This window comes from Pleurodeles waltl, chromosome 10, assembly GCF_031143425.1.
Source record: "Pleurodeles waltl isolate 20211129_DDA chromosome 10, aPleWal1.hap1.20221129, whole genome shotgun sequence".
In the NCBI taxonomy this organism is placed as follows: domain Eukaryota; kingdom Metazoa; phylum Chordata; class Amphibia; order Caudata; family Salamandridae; genus Pleurodeles; species Pleurodeles waltl.
The window spans coordinates 909,381,755-909,398,740 of record NC_090449.1 but is presented as its reverse complement, the minus strand read 5'-3'; the positions used below and the strand labels follow the sequence as shown (position 1 = coordinate 909,398,740).

The window sequence follows — 16,986 nt, the reverse complement described above, 5'->3', positions numbered from 1 at the left end:
CCGGCCACGGACCCACTTTTGGCGGCAAGGCCGGAGGAGATAATGAGAAAAACAAGGAGGAGTCACTGGCCAGTCAGGACAGCCCCTAAGGTGTCCTGGGCTGAGGTGACTAACTTTTAGAAATCCTCCATCTTGCAGATGGAGGATTCCCCCAATAGGATTAGGTATGTGCCCCCCTCCCCTCAGGGAGGAGGCACAAAGAGGGTGTAGCCACCCTCAGGGCTAGTAGCCATTGGCTACTAACCCCCCAGACCTAAACACACCCCTAAATCGAGTATTTAGGGGCTCCCCAGAACCTAGGAACTCAGATTCCTGCAACCTAAGAAGAAGAGGACTGATAAGCTGAAAAACCCTGCAGAGAAGACGGAGACACCAACTGCTTTGGCCCCAGCTCTACTGGCCTGTTTACCCACTTCTAAAGACACTGCTCCAGCGACGCTTTCCACAGGGACCAGCGACCTCTGAAGCCTCAGAGGACTGCCCTGCATCTAGAAGGACCAAGAACTCCTGAGGACAGCGGCTCTGTTCACCAAAGACTGCAACTTTGCAACAAAGAAGCAACTTTGAAACAACACGCGTTTCCTCCCGGAAGCGTGAGACTTGCCACTCTGCACCCGACGCCCCCGGCTCGACTTGTGGAGAACAATCACTTCAGGGAGGACTCCCCGGTGACTGCGAGACCGTGAGTAGCCAGAGTTGACAACCCTGAGCCCCACAGCGACGCCTGCAGAGGGAATCCCGAGGCTCCCCCTGACCGCGACTGCCTGCTTCAAAGACCCGACACCTGGTAAAGGCACTGCATCCGCAGCCCCCAGGACCTGAAGGATCCGACCTCCAGTGCAGGAGCGACCCCCAGGTGGCCCTCTCCCTTGTCCAGGTGGTGGCTACCCTGAGGAGCCCCCCCCTTGCCTGCATCGCTGAAGAGACCCCTTGGTCTCCCATTGCTTTCTATTGAAAACCCGACGCTTGTTTGCACACTGCACCCGGCCACCCCCGTGCCGCTGAGGGTGTACTTTCTGTGTGGACTTGTGTCCCCCCCGGTGCCCTACAAAACCCCCCCTGGTCTGCCCTCCGAAGACGCGGGTACTTACCTGCTGGCAGACTGGAACCGGGGCACCCCCTTCTCCATTGAAGCCTTTGCGTTTTGGGCACCACTTTGACCTCTGCACCTGACCGGCCCCGAGCTGCTGGTGTGGTAACTTTGGGGTTGCTCTGAACCCCCAACGGTGGGCTACCTTGGACCCAAACTTGAACCCCGTAGGTGGTTTACCTACCTGCAAAAACTAACAAATTCTTACTCCCCCAGGAACTGTTGAAAATTGCACTGTCTAGTTTTAAAATAGCTATATGTCATTTATGTGAAAACTGTATATGCTATTTTGCGAATTCAAAGTTTCTAAAGTACCTACCTGAAATACCTTTCATTTGAAGTATTACATGTAAGTCTTGAACCTGTGGTTCTTAAAATAAACTAAGAAAATATATTTTTCTATACAAAAACCTTTTGGCCTGGAATTGTCTCTGAGTGTGTGTTCCTCATTTATGGCCTGTGTGTGTACAACAAATGCTTAACACTACCCTCTGATAAGCCTACTGCTCGACCACACTACCACAAAATAGAGCATTAGAATTATCTCTTTTTGCCACTATCTTACCTCTAAGGGGAATCCTTGGACTCTGTGCATACTATTCCTTACTTTGAAATAGTGCATATAGAGCCAACTTCCTACAAAGTTCAACTCTTTTCATCATTCTTTTGCTACTTGCTTTGATATTTCCTCATTGCTGCCATACATACTTCTCTAACGTAATACAGTTCTGCCTCAGAGATATGAGCAGCATAGTTGTTTAAATATGGGACATAACTAACATCACTACCACAGAACAATCTGTACTTTGTCCTGCCCACCCATACATCCACCTGCACATTCATCAGTCCACCCACATGACCACCTGTCTATCCTCTCACCCGTGGCCACCAACCCCTGTATCCACCCAGCAATCATTTCGCCCACCCATACCTATCTATCTCTCTATCTGTCTATCTCTCTATCTCTCTATGCATACCTAGTCATACCTGGGAGGAAAGCACTGGCTTGGGGTCTACCACTACCCTGATGACACCCTCTGCCACAATGCCCACACTTTCAACATACCTATAGCATGTGCCATGCACAAATGCTTTCACATGGCCTTAGGCGTAAGGTTAAAGCCAACGCAGACATCTAATCTTGTTACACCATCGTCAGCGAAAGGCTTAACGCCTTGTACAATCATCGAACGGAATATGAATTCTCTTCAAGTGCAAATACACTGCACACTAGTAGGACTAAACCGATGCAACGCCAGTTCATGGAACAATTAAGGCTTTTAGCTGGCCACTGCAGGCGCAGAACGGGGTAAAGCCTTCAAGCTGTTCGGTAAACCAGACATTGATAAATATCAACCAGGAATACATAAAATATTATTGGTAACATAAAAATTTGTTTTAAATTGCAAACATGTAAACAATGAAAGAAATCTGTTCTATTGAAATATCAACATCAAATTCTAATTCCATCCTTTGACAGTAAAAAACAAACGTAGGCAACCGTTTCACAACTTTCTCAAACTTCAATCCCGATTCGAGAGTTATTTATGTGATAGGTGACGATGCTTACATCTCTGAAAATGGAAGGGAAAAGCGAAGTTATGCAAACTGTCTCTGGATTCTCAAAAGCAGTAAACAAAGAATGTTGGCCAGTTAGCTCTTTGTTAATTTGTTTTGACACAAATTGCAGCTTTTAAAATCTCACCTCAGGTCGCAGAAACCTCCTATGCCCTTTAAAGACCCTATGCGTTTGTCTTGCTCAGTCAGCGTTTTGTAAGCATGGGACAGCTGGTCGATCTACGCTAATTGGATTTGTCAAACAATCCAGGTTTAACATTTCAGTGAACTAAATAATGAAGAGCCGCTCATAGTTTGTGATGTCAAATACTCCAGTGCCTAATTTCTACCGAACACCAGTTTTATTCTGCAAGTTGCAAGCACACAGGATATTACTAACGCTGGACGCATCAGGCAGAGAATACAGTTAACAGTACACAGCATCGATACTGTGAACCCTCTGGGCATGTCCACTGCTGATACTATAACACACGAGTAAAATAAATGAGGCGCCGGCAACTTTTACACAACGACCTTGTGCATTTAATTAAAAAAAAAAAATGCTATTTATTAGTAATAAAGTTTAAATTCCTCACATTTCCCAATCAATTAAACCTCGTTCTGTTCTCGTGAAAAAGCCGACCAAACTGACTTTTAGGTCTCAGCTAAAACAGCACACGCACTGTTTCTTGCTAGACGATTTTTTAAATTTGTTTAACAGTGTGCTGCCCATCGACTACCGATTGCTTGGATTTACTGTCACTTATTTGCTTGCTTCTTTTTGGTTGCTGGCGTAGTCTTCCATCCTCTTTGTGTTTTTGTCTCTCACCTGGAGCATGAATGGTGTTTTGTGTCCTCCCATTTCTCATTTTTGCGAGCTACTTTTTTTTTTCTTTGTGTTTAAGCACTCTACAAGAGAGCGTTTTTTCAGCTTTCTCCCTCATGCATTTCTCCACCCTTTGTTTCTTCTTCCGGCAACCCTCTGCTGACCGTCGTATTAAACCCGCACTTGCTATCCTTCAATTGGTGACCAGACGTCCCGGATTTCCCCGGACAGTCCCGGTTTTTAGAGGACTGTCCCTGTGTCCCAATACTTCTCTGAATTTTAAACAAATGTCCCGGTTTTTGGGACAAAGGTCATATCATTACATAAATGACCCAGTTTATGGGACAAAGGTCGGATTATCTAGGGAAGTATAAGTTAAAGGTATGCTCTCCTTTAACAGACGCCTACAAAGTATGTAATAATTAAAGAAATGTATCTGTTACTGCAAGGGTCTGGATCAAGGGGAGGATCAAGCCATAGCTAATTTTATATGTGTAGTCTTGTAAGTGTATATGTGTGTGTGTGTGTGTGTGTGTGTGTGTGTGTGTGTATGAACACACACACACACACACACACACACACACACACGAATATGCACACACTCACAAAGCTACGCAAAAAAAGGGACATGCCAGATATAAAAGTGAGTGTAAAGTCTTTAGTCCTTATTTTATGTCTGACCTGTCCAGGTTTTTGCTCCTCAAAATCTGCTCTAGTTCATGTTGCCCCTTCCACTCACCCTCATTCTCTAGCCCGTGCTGTCCCCACCAGGACCCTCCTTCCATTGTCTGTGTTGCCCCTTGCACCCACTGTTGTCAGTGTTGCCCCTCGCATCCCCCTCCCCTGGTGTCGCTACCACCGCCCTTTGACTTGAGGAGGGCTAACCACTGGAAAAGGCATGACCTATGTGCATGCCTTTCACTTATGAAAGCAAGCAGATTTCAAAAGGCAAGCTCATGAACCAATGAAAGACACTGACGTGACATGGGCGTGGTTTGAAGCCCAAAGAGAGATTACAACACGGGAGGAAGCGCTTTGCACTCGCCGGTAAAAAAATGTGGCCACAGAACATCACTTTAATTTAACCTTTTGTCATGCTGCACAGTAGCCACGCAGCAGTACAACATGGCTAAAAACAATGAGAAAGTCAGTACCTCAAATACGTGAGACCTATATGCTTTGCCAATACTGGTTAACCCAAGAAGCTTGACCGGCAGTGCTTTTCGTGTTGCAAGTATGTTCAAAGAGGTATGGAAATACCATTCATTAACAATAAACTATAGTATTACTGAAGGGAGTGAGGGATTTTCATTATATTTTTGAAATACAAGGCACAGAACATTTAACTGCTCAAGGAACAGATCATTGAAGTTCGCACTTTCTGAGGTGCTCTAGCAAGATCACTGGCAGGTTCTCAGAAAAGTAAACACTTGTTATATCACTTTATGCAGGCTGTTGCAAGGGTTTTAATAATTGCTAAAATGTATCATGCAAAAATTAGTACTATGTCAAGTGCATCATCTCTAGGTCTCTGTAAGCTGAAAAGGTGCGTTTTCTGAGCAAACATGTTGAAAAAATATAGTTTTTATACCAGCTAACATAAGGGTAACATATCAAATTTGAAACTTAATTTAAAACATCCTTATGGCAAGATGGCATGCCTCCATATACTCAAAGTTCCAAAATATTAATCCAACTGTTAAAGTTGAAAATATGATGCTTCAAGTTAAGTCTAGATCCCCACTAGACCCCTACTCCCATTTGATCTTTGCACCCCTAGAACCCATTTTAATCCCGTTTTCACCACAGTAATTTAGGCCCAGAGTGTTTTAGTGTGTCCCACTCCTTGGTGTTTTCTCCACTGGTGCCGGTCACGCTGGGCTGGCACTTCCCCCAACTGAGGCCTATGGGTCTTGTCACTAGTCGTGGGGGCACTCAAGGAGCCGAAGCATCAGCACTCCACGTTCGACCTACTCAACTTCACTTATAGCCCTCGCCACCACTAGGGCCTTTTCCAATGATCACCACTTTGCTCGGGGGGGCCCCCAGGGTCTCTGAGGTGGCCCACCCATCAGACACTTGTATTTGGCATGCTGTCTCAGACCCGGGTCCGTCTCACACCATGTGGCGACTTCAGGCCGACTAGCAGCTGCGGCGTCCACCGCCAGCACCCGGCCCAGGGTGGCAGCTCCTCTCAGAGCTCCCTCCGAATGGCAACCGAAGGCCCCTGCTCACTTAGGGGTCCACTCTGAAGGTCTCCTCCCTCACTACTCACCTGGGTTCCCACTCATGTCCCAGGAAAAGGTGTCCACGGCCCGCTCTTACTTGGAGCCTCAACCCAACGCTGCAGCCGCTAGGCCTCAAAACCTCACGTACCACCTGCATACGGGATGGTCACCCTCAGTAGTTATTCAGGGTCGCTGCAGCCCGCCCATCCGGGGATGCTTTTCCTCTGCCCAAACAGCCAGTCTACAGGCAGTTTCTGCCCTCAGAATCCCGCCATTCAGCTCCATGTCAATGCGGGTCAGGTCACACCATCCCAGAGTCAGGCCAGGCCGCCCCCACCTCTGACGTTCCTCCTACTGCGGCAGCTGTTCATGGGGGTCCCTTGCAGAGTCAGCCAGCAACTCCCCATGTCTCAGGCATCGCCCCGGCGGCAACCCTGTTATTCAGACCCACCGGTCGCATCACGATACTGCAGGATCGTGTTGCCAGGATCAGAACATGGCCCGAGCACATCTACTTTCATCTCGTCAAGCCATGCCCCCAGAGCACTTCCACACTGCGACCACTAGAAGGTTTTGCCTCTTCTTGGGAGCATATCGGGGGAAAGCCGGTGATCTGACCTGGGCAGGAGAAGGGAAAAGGCTATTACTGTTGTGGGGGGACAATCAATCAAGTGTAAACACCAAGACGGTTCTCCCATTAGAGGGACAGGATGCTTCAGAAACCTACTTGCTCTGGAAAAAAAAAAAAAAAAAAAAAAAAAAAAAAAAAAAGAACTTGCCACTTTTGGCAAAGGTCAGTGAGATGACAAGTTATGGCAACGCTCCCATTATATCTGCACTCTAATGGTCTCTCCTATTATGCCATGGCTCATATTCGATCAAGGTTGGATTTTAGTAAGATACTTACTTCGTCACTTTCCAGCAAACCTACATATAATGGCTGGAAAAAAGTGGGAAGAGGTAGTTCCAGGATTAGCATGCCCTGCAAGTCTGTACACAGCCACAAACACATATTTATGGGTATCCACCAACTCCTCAGTCCTTTCTCACATTACAAAAGGTAGGACAATTTACTTGACAATTGCAGGAATAAAACATTTTCAAGGGAAGAAAAAAGTCTGTGTGGCGAAAGTGAATTTGCAATCACTGAGAAAATTGTCGCAAGAACAGATATACTCATATATATCTTCACTACATAAATGGAATTTACGATATATTGCTAGCAGTATTCATTCTAGGATCCAAAAATTCCTGTGAATTTCTAGAAGGCGCAAATCTACACAACTGCTTAGGCACACCTTGTCAAACACTAGCTCCATTCCACGGTGTTATGCTTCAGACCCAAACAGCACAAAGACAGTCCTCATCACAGTAACCAATGACATTCAGGGGATCCCAGACAGAGAAGAAACTGTGACCCTCATCCTACTGGATTACTCTGCAGCCTTCAACACAGTTTCCTACCCTATCTTAATCAGACTCTTGCACAAGACTGGAATTCAAGGGCCCACCCTACAATGGATCTGCACCTTCCTAACCAGAAGAACACCTAACAATTTACCTGGCACTTTACTCTTCAGCAGAGCATGAATACGCTTGTGGAGGACCTCAAGGCTCTTACCTGAGCCTCACCCTCTTCATCTCTCAATAACCCTGCTGGCCAACTTCATCCATTCACACAACACTAACATCCTGTCCTACACTGACTACATGCAATTGATACTGTCCCTCTCAGAAAAATCCCTCAGTACAAGGAACAACTTCACTAATTGTATGACAGAGATGGCCACCTGGATGAAGTCCAATTGTCTCAAGTTGAACAAAGACAAGAAAGAGGTGGTAATATTCAGAAAAGATGCTGTGGAACACCACCTGGTGGACAACAAACCTTGGACACACTCCTACCCCCCAAACCCCAACTCAGGATCATCACTGAAAACAATCTGGACATGGCAGCCCATGTCAACACAGTTACCATGACCTGTTTCAACACCCAGGAGAAGAGAAACATCTACAGGTGGATAGCGAAGAGTACCAGAAAACCTTCACCTAAACCCTTATCACCAACAAGTTGGACAAAGGTAACTTCCTCTACATACTGACCACAAAGCCACTCAGGAAAAGTACAAACCATCCAGAACATAGCAGCCAGACCTGCCTCCAACATGCCATCACATCAGCCTTACTCTTACTAGTGGTTCCAGAAGTCAAGCCTTCTCATACATTGCATCTAAAATATGGTATGAGTTTTCACTCCAAATGAGAGCACCCTCCTCTCTTCAATTCTGCAAGAAGGTAAAGGCATGTCTGTTCCAGTAAGTAACAATGCTTGTGGCTAGCCTCGCACACCGGCAAAGTACAAGAATACCTTCACGAGTGACAGCACGTTATACAAATACTCATAACATAACGTGTGTGCACTTTGTTATTTCTTTAAGAAAGGGTCACACATTTATTTAAATTTTGGACTTATGGTTGCCAACAATGGTTTTTCATTGATTCGCCACTAATAATCGTTTTATTTTAAATAGTGGCATGCAATAAACATATATTACTGAATAATGCCTAAGAGAAACAATATTGCAAGTTGGACTATAGTCTAGCAAATCTTTTTTACAAGCTGTAATTGTTTTATTATCTAAAAAAATATGCATTGTATGTTTTACCAATCGTAAATTTAGAATTGTATTCTATATATCAGTGTTTTTTTTCTTATTTCTTTCTGTGAGATTGTGTTTGTATTAGTTAATCACTTTAACTTTTCATTAATTTCTATCTTTATTTGATATCTTTTGTGGAGAAATGTTTAATACGAAAAAGTCAGCTTTGTTTTTATATGTAGTTGTTTACAGTGCTTTTGCTATTACATAAGACATTTGAACAGCTATTATGGTTCTTTCCAGATATTTTAAATATTATACCATAAACAGGTCTAAGAAATCGTTGTTATTTTTATTGATTTTATTTTCATAATAGATGGCTTCTAATTTAAAAAAAAAAACATTACACGGAAAAACATTAAGAAAATAACTTTTTCAGGTTTGAAACGTATATCCCATTGAGCGGAACAGTATCACTTTTGTAGGATAACATTTCGTAAGGTGAATTAATTGAAACAATGATCTACTACCTCCATTCCCTGAAAAAGATCATCCATTAATATATCATGTAAAGGAATACCTATACATGTACATTAGAGGAGCAAATACCTAGCTTTAAGGTTTATGAGTCAACCTTTATCAGCACAGATTAGACTTTCTGCTCTAATATACCAGGCTTTATTGACATACCATGTTTCTATCTTAGGCACAGAATCAGTTCCCCACTCTCTATCAAAATGCATACAGGCTAACATCATCCCAACATTAGCAAACAGTTTTCGATATGTCAAATCGTGTTTCCTGAGACACCCGTAAGCACAGACTGGATTCTTTCACTATGCTTATAATCCTTATTAAAATATTAGAAACACCAAAATATCTTTATCTGGGGCAAGTCTACAGTGTTTGTGTAAATGATCCCGATAACACAAACCCTCATCGCTGACACAGTTGTGGAGATGCTTCCAAACAAATCATGAGGAGTATCACAAGAAGAATTTCTCTGAATCTTGCCCAGATTGCCACACTTGATTCTCTAGAGATTTCATATCATGTGCTATTTTCTCTTTGGCCTATAAATGTTGCCAAGGGAGTAGTTGACCAAATCCTTGAATATCGAGGATACCACTTTTTTTAAAAGTAATTCAGATATCATCCTTTTTTAAAGAGTGGAGCAGTCCCTATACATATATGTAGATATGTGTATGTATACATAGCTTTTTCAGTTATGTAATATTTATAACACAGAGAAAACAGACTGAAAAACCAGTTTGCTAGCTGGACTAATTGTTATGATTTCAACATGACAACTATCATAAAGGGGCAACCGCTCAAGCACCTAACCTTAATTGAGTGTTAACAAAAACATGAACATACACCTTCCGAGCAAATATGTCAAACAACTAATAGTGTACTAAAGATGTTTCTGATGTGGTGTATCGCAATTAAATATAAAGCATCTTGCAAAGTTAGTTTCTATAGTTGGCTGTAGGAAAATGGGTCCCAATCCTCTTAACCTACTGGATTATTTGCTTTTGGCCTACCTGGTGTTTGACTCTCACAGTGAATGAGTCTCACTCACTGTAAACTCTGATAAAGAAGACCGAGAATGCTAGTCGCCAGTGTCTGCCTCTAAAAACAGGATCTGCTGCCTCACAGTTGGGGTAAGAAGCTCTGGGTTGGCTGCATAATAACACGTGCACACAGGTAGGCACACACATGAGCAACTTGGACTACTGTCTGCTGGTAGCCTGACATAGAAGAGACTTGTAAGGGAGCGGCGCTGCCTTGGCGTAGGACTTATAATGCGAGTGGGCAGTCATAATGTAGGTCTGAAGTGCTTCAATGAAAATAGCATGCACTTTTTGTACTATACATTATGGGCGAAATCTGCACTCAAGTACAGACTCACCACAGTCACGCCTGGAGATCAGTGTGATGTACCAATCTTAGGATAAACAAGGATCACAAAGGCAAATATGATATGGGTTCCTTCATACCTGCACGACTTCTGCTATGGTACGCTTTTTATAACTCTCAGCCACCAGTCCAATTAGAATCCAGGTTCCAAATTCCCCTGCTGGGTCAAGTTAATTTACTGCAGAACAGTCAGAGGATTTCAAGTATTCCCTAAACATGAGGGCCATTCAAAAGAATTAGGCCTGGTACAGGCAGGGGTTAAGGCAGAATTGTAATGTGTTGATGACCTTTTCACACTGCACCAGGTTTGGGAGGACTTATGCAAAGATGAGCCAAGGAAGGCAGCCAGACCCCTGGAGCCATCCACAAGAGTTGAAGTTTGAGGAAAGAGACCAGGTAGCTGTGGCAGTTAGGGGAATGGTTTTAGGTTTTCAGTGAGGGCTTTCAACAGACCACCTCAAGCCACTATTTGTGAAATGTATTAAGATGCTGTGCAGGAGGGTTGGAGTGATGATGTGTTCATACTATAGGACTAGAAAGAAGTATCTACCTTTTGGAACTTTCCATCCCCACTTACAAAAATCTGCACAGGAGACAAAAGAGAGAAGCGAGAGGATGATTTTGCAGGCCCTTAAGAAGACCATACCTGCTTTTATGGTGCTAGATCATCCTAGACTTCGCCTGGGTGGGACTTAGTGGATTCACCTCTTCAGGACCAGTGGGGTTGCTCCCGTAAACTTTAAGACGGACAGTGGAAGTATGGACCTCCTGAGGGACCCAGGAGGAGAAAGGTTCCCATGGAACTTCTGAGGACTGGGCTCACAAAGGGATAACCCTCAACAGACATCAGTACCTTAAATTCTGCTATCACATGGGTGTCCTTAAAGTGGCCACAGAGGCTATGGGCCCTGAAGGTATGGAGGACATTCTGATTTGAGGGGTATGCATTGCTGATGGAGGGCCAACGGCCCAGGGTGTCAGGGAAAGCCAAGTAGAAAAGGAGGGAAGACATGCATAGAGGCTCCTCCCCAATGAGACTTTTGCTCCCAGGTGGCCAAAGTTCTGAGGGACCAACACCCACAACTGAAGAAAAAAAAAAAAAAAAAGAAGTGAGCTCACCACGCTTGGTGGAATTCATATGTTCGAGAGTGCCCATCTCTTCAAGGACTGAGACAGTTTATTGAGCACGCTTATGCTCTTAAGGCATTCACTCCAAGAGTATCCCAAGCCATGGCAGCACCTGACTGTCACCTACTGCTCTCCATGCCCAGGTCTGCAGGGACGGGGAGGCGCTGTTCATTCATGGGGAACATGCCTGCACTCATCATGAATGAGAAAAGTGAAATTTGGTGCCAGGACAAGACAGTGTTGAGGGTGATCTGGACAGGGTCATGTGGGTTTAGGTTCCCACAGAGCACCCAAATCAGGCAATTTTGGGTGCCAATACTAGGGGTACAGATACTTGCCTCTATAGTAAAAAAAACATGCAGCACGAGGCCACAATCAAAATAAAAAAAAGATTGCTGCGAAGTGTGGCTGGAATTAACAAAAAGTAAACTAAAGGGAAAAAGCTGTGAGGCAAGGAATTGCCCAGTAAATCCTTGTGGCTCTGGAGAAAAGGATGCTTCAGAAAGCTTTGGGGCACTCACAAATTTGCATATGATCACTGGTGGTGCGCCAGAAAAGGCAGCTAGCACCAATGTCAAAAAGGGTATCTGTGGGGCTGTTAGGAGAGAAGCACTCCCAATAGAAGCAACCACTACATTTTCCTGTATGCTGGCCTGCAATAAGTCAATGGCAGAAGAAAGACTCATAAAGACATTTTATGGAAAAGTGAATAACAATTTGCTTACCTTTGGTAACGCTTTATCTGGTAAAGACAATATCTAAATGCAAATTCCTCACCTGTGAATTTCCCTCAGGTGACAGACTGGATGTGGAGAATTTTCTGAGCAGTACCCCTTCTTCGGGTGGTTCTAATATCCAAAACAAAACGTCTTTCAACTCATCTCGGAGTCCCCAATAAAATAATGAGGTTCTTTTACTCTCCGACCAATGGGTTTCTGATACTAATCTATTGAAAGTGGTTACGTATGTTAAGAGGTCCTCATTCCCTTGTTTCAAATTCAGTAACTCAGTATCACTGGATTGCATAAAGGTGTGTTGAGAAAATGTTTCTTCATTTGAGCTTGAAACTCTGTGAAATTATACAAACAAAATAAATAAAAATAAAGTGTCATCGTTTGGACTAAGGGGATAGACCAATTAGCAGCATTCCCTGCAAGGTACTAAAGGACAAAAGCAACTTTTGCTGCATCATCTGGAAAAGCTGTGGGCCTGCACAAAAACTGCAAGTGACATTGGTTCATGAATATATCAAATTTACTACGATCACCAGTGAATCTTTCTGGCGGAGCCAATGGAACTGGTGTAGAGGGTCACTACAGTGAGTTTCAAAGGTGTTGCTTCTTCAGGTGTAGTAGGTTTATTAGGAACAAAAATTGGGCGGTTTGAGGAAGGGTTTGCCTGTTCTAGGAATTGCACCTAACCGTGGTTACCCTCTAATCTTGTATTTCTCAAGTTGTTCTCTAAGAGAGTAATTTTCTTCCCTCAATTGCGCTACCTTAGCCTGAACCTGCGTGAGAGCCCGCGCCAGATCCTCCATGTTGACCCCTGTCTGAGACATCTCTGCTTGGGCGGACTTAATTTTTGTGGGCTTGGCTTTCTGAAAAGACCAAGTCCACTCAACTGAATTCCAGGTTCCGCGGGAGCGAAGAGAATAAAACCCTCACCCCAAAAAACTATTCTACTGTATCTGAACTGAACAGGGAACAAGCACATAGTCTCTGAGGGAAAGGGATAGGGAACAGGGATTTGGGAAGGGAAGAGAAACCAAAACACTGGTTTACAAAGGAGCATCACTGTTGTTCGAAGAAAGTTGCCTCAGGGTTTGGTGCAGAAAGTTCTAAGACCAAAAACAAATCAAAAACAACAGAACTACAAATATCACAAAGTCTTTTAGCAACATAACAATAATTATCATTCGACTGAGCAATCACTGAGCCCTTCAGCAAAATCACAATTAGCACTTGAATGCTCAACTATTAAACAAGCGTTTGTAACTCACAACAAAATCATTATAAAATCAAACTTATGAATTTGTCTTTTGTTATTCGTTTTCACACAACAGACTTGCTCCAAAAATAATCAGAATAAACTTCTAATTTTGCATAAATATGTCGAGCAATGCTTTCAGGTGTTCACAACACTTAACTTCAATGCTGCCTTTAAAAATACTTCTCGAACAGTCTTTGGAAAATAGTCTTGTTTCATAGCTTTCTCAGCTCGACAAATGTTTTTCATAATGCACCAAAAGATCACTAACCTCGAGAAGGTTGAAAACAGGGGAATTAGAGGGGTTTACTCATGGACCAAAGTCTCCTGGAATGTTTGACTATTTGAGGGAGATGGAATACTGTTCATAAATTCTCCAGCCGCTGCGAAAGTAATCCACTCCAGAGAGGGAAACTTCAATGAAGCCTCGCACTGAAATGACGACACCAGAAAGAATCACGGAAACTCCATCTGAACCGGGAACACCTGCGAGCGAAGAAAGACTCTAAGCCGAGCACAGGAAACACCTGGGCAGTTCTATTTATATAAAAAAACAACAAGAGGAGGGGCCAAAGTGGGATATTCGGAGGAAAGACTCCTGGTCCCGTGTGTGAAGCTCCCAATACAGTACAAATCAAAAACATAGTTCCGGGGAGCATTGATGAAAGTAGGTCGTCCGGCATGGTCGGATTCACTAAAAAACCACAGTGGATTGCTTCAACTAGATGCTTTCCCTGATGAGGCCCTACATTTAATTTTTTAGGGCTTTGTTCTCTCTAATATGGGATGTCCAAGTGTTTAAAGGATTAGGTACGTCTTTAAGGTCCTGACGAATCGCATAAGATCATTTATTGACTATAAATCAGCGAGAAACATGTTGACCTGTGATGTAGAGTAACACAGGGGACCCTGTGTTTACTTTTTTCGTTCTTACTACTCCCCAATGTGAGAGTTAGTAGCTGTAATTGGAAATTCTTCTTTTTATGGGGAGTGTAGACATTATTTTACTATATCCCTATTTATTGTTTTTAATCTTGTCAGAGGTACTAGCATTGAATTAAATATATGATCATATCTTACCTCTAGGCATTTTTAACCATTACTATACCAATCCTCGAATTTTTGTTTTTGACTGGTTGTGCATTCTCCTCTAAAAAGATCTCCGGCAAAGAGCCCCCACGTGGGGCCCGTCAGGCATTGCAGCGCCAGCCTGACGAGGAGCATAGCCCTATGATGAAGCATGTCACCGGTAGGTGAGTGAGTGCTCGTGCTTTAAAACATTTTTTTTATCTTTCTTGGTATGCAGAACCTATTGGTCTAAAAGAAACCCTCTTTTTGGAAGCGTGTGTGCAATTTTTGATTTGTACAGTTCTATTTATAGACTGGTGATGAGTCATCAGACATGCTGGAGATGAGTCATCAAACACTTCTGATGATTCAAATGAAGGAATTTGACGTCTCCATAAATTACTTGGCACACAGTTCACAAATGGAACAACACTTGCTTTTATCAATATAAACAAACATGCTATGTAGTGTTCCTCATAAGTTACAGGAAAGTGCTGTGCTGTAAACACATTCATGACATGTTTCATCGATCTTCATACATGCTGATTTATTTTGTGAGGGTGCAGCAAGAAGCATGCATGTGTGAGTGCGAGTCCCAACAGAAAGCTTTGGTCCCCTGGAGCAGGGCGATGGCAGCGGGCGATAGTCCTGTTCACAGGAGCCCATGTGCTGGGTTTGGACTAGGTACCCAGTAGGACATTCTGGGGGGCTTCTTTAAAAGGAATAATGTGGTCGAAGGAGGAAGCTCCAGGTTTAAGAACCTCCGTCAGGAGGTTAGTCCTGACAGCCTCCGAAGGCAACCCAAGGTCCAAGACCTCAGCTGCCCTTCTCACCACTATGGAACAGAACGCTCCCTCCTCCATAGCCACGCTAGAGGGAAAACGCATACCAGTATCTGGAGAAGTATCCACTCCGCTGGCCTCACCAAAGTCTGTATGCCACTCCATAGGCCCTTGAAGCTGATATTCTAAAGTGTCCAGCGACTTCTCCCATTCCTCACCATAACCTAACCCATAAGAAAGGGGATCAGGGAACAAAACAGGAAGCAAAGCTCCTGCCAGCGTTCTGTGACACCCATCCAGTTCCATGTTGTAGTAGGCAATGAGAATGGCGATGGCGCCGCTCGTGGGTGTGGATTGGAGCTACTGCGTGAGGACCATCATTAGGGAAAGTCGCGGTGGTACAACCGAAGTCAGTCAGGATTCAGTTCAGGACTGGATCAATGGGTGCCCCTCAGCGCTGAGGCTGAAGCTGCCGGTGCAGAATCCAAAGGGGCCCCTTCCAACTCTGAGGCCCGAAGGTACTCTAGCCGCGTCAGACTTCCCAAAAATGAGGTACGTGGCCTCATAAAAGTCCTTGAGTTGCGCAGGGGTTGCACCCAGAAAGTCGGGGAGGCGTGGACTCAGCTCAGGCAGAAGCTCTGCAGTGCGAGGCCTAGGACGTCGACACTCCCTCATCTTGTCATCCATCGAGAAGTCGAAGAACGCCTCAACTTCTTAGACTTCTTCTTGTACCTTGACTTACCGAATCACCCTGAGGACTTGAAGTGGGACGACAATGATGGAGGACTCAGCGACTCATCCCAGCACCTTCCTCTCAACCGGGTTCTCGACTTGAGGGTCGAGCATTGGGCCACCATCACCTTCAGGGACCGCTTCCTCCATGCCTTCGAATGCATGACCCAACACTGAGCTCAACTTTGGGTCGTGGTCGCGCGCCAGGCACCAAAGACACATGAGGTGCGGATCTGTCACAGACATCATCTGATGACAGGAACTGCAGGGCTTAAACACAGTCTTCCTCAATGACATCCTCAATGCACCAGGCATAGAAAACTATCAACAATCTCTGACAAACCCTAAAAAAAAACAGTCAAAAAAAGACTGAGGGGTAGCTCTCTTCAGATCAGCGCTAGCTGGTGTGGAAAGAAAATAACTGAAGTTAGCACACGAAGTAACACTTTTATACACAATATTTTCTAGATCCAGTCTGACGCCTGATGGACATTCACAGTTAAGGAATCTGCAACTAGAAGTCTCTATCAGATATGCTTTACTGGCAATCTCAAAGTTAACAGTCATTACATGATCTAATGAGAGTCAATTTACGAAGGCTCCCTTCCTACTGATTTTAATAGTGTTACAATTGGTTCATTGTGACTTTTTCATTTTCAATACTACTGTTACAGACTAACAAACCCAGTAGGCCTCTCAACTTATGATAACTACAGCCCATTGCAGTGTGTCTACTATGTGCGTGGGGTATTGTGGTTACAGGGTTCAGAGGTTGCTAGGGATGTGAACTGCTAGAAGGGTATCATCATAGGTATTTCGACTTGCCATTATGTGTTTATTTGAAAATTAATGACCAGTATTAACTAGTGCTTGGTTTCCAAGGAAGGTTGATCAACATCCTTTGCAATTAATAACTCAGTTTCTTATGTGGGTCAGCTAATTTCACACAAAGATAACCATCTTATATTTGGTAGCTATAAAGGTCATAAAAGGATATTTTTCAAATGCACAGCGGGGTGTACAGACCAAAGAAAGATTATATTTTTGATTATTAACTTAGGTGATCCGA

At 44.0% G+C, this 16,986-nt stretch overlaps 1 protein-coding gene across 1 annotated transcript in view; it reads right to left on the bottom strand.

Annotated features, from left to right (window-relative positions):
* Window positions 1–16,986, bottom strand: part of LOC138262018 (probable acyl-CoA dehydrogenase 6) — a 593,995-nt gene that overhangs the window by 431,087 nt on the left and 145,922 nt on the right. The window lies entirely within an intron of this gene.